The 703-nt window shown below is 45.0% G+C and overlaps 1 long non-coding RNA gene across 1 annotated transcript in view; it reads right to left on the minus strand.

Moving 5' to 3' along the window:
- The window catches only part of LOC119593780, a 44,413-nt gene that overhangs the window by 37,104 nt on the left and 6,606 nt on the right, over positions 1 to 703 (minus strand). The gene's annotated exons all lie outside the window — the stretch shown is intronic.

The following is a 703-nucleotide window of genomic DNA, read 5'->3' on the forward strand; positions in this document are numbered from 1 at the left end:
GCATCGCCTTGCGCAAGCTTTAGACGCCGACATTATCGCATGCATATGACCTCGAGCAGAAGCATCGTCTAATAATGTGAAAAAACATTACAAAGACAACGAGATGAAATATCATTCCACTCGCATTCCCCGACGTGCATAAGCGAAAAGGGATATGGCCAAACCGCAAATAGCAGCGAAGAGAAAAGCAGAAGAATAGACAAATGAACGTACGTAGACAGAGGTACGAAAGATGAGGCACAGACAGATTAGAGAGTAAAGAGGGTGCAATTCAGGAGAAAGGCAGAAAGAAAAAGGGGTTCAGAAAGAAGCGATTTTTAAGGCGTAATGGTTGCTTTTGACGATGGTGTAAATGCAGAATATAAGCTCTTTTCGCATGATGCTTGCATGCTAATGACTTCCAAAAGCGAGCGGAGGGTTTTCTTTGAATGCAATCCGGGTTCTTGCGGTATTTATGCCATGCTTTCTCGTCCTGATGAATGTGGAGCGAGGGAGATTCCTTCCTTCCTGACGGCTGGGGGTTATGCGCTGGGGCGGCCGACAGCGTTCAGGCGTGTTATGAGTCTGACTGCTTGTCTGTCTGCTTTTCTGTTTGTCTCTCACTGTCTCCCCTCTTTTCGCTATTTGTGTTTATATTTCCCTGTCTATCTGTCGATCTGTCCATAAACCTTTAGTATCTATCCATATATATACTGCGGGTATA

This window comes from Penaeus monodon, chromosome 32 (genome assembly GCF_015228065.2).
Source record: "Penaeus monodon isolate SGIC_2016 chromosome 32, NSTDA_Pmon_1, whole genome shotgun sequence".
Classification (NCBI taxonomy): Eukaryota; Metazoa; Arthropoda; class Malacostraca; order Decapoda; family Penaeidae; genus Penaeus; species Penaeus monodon.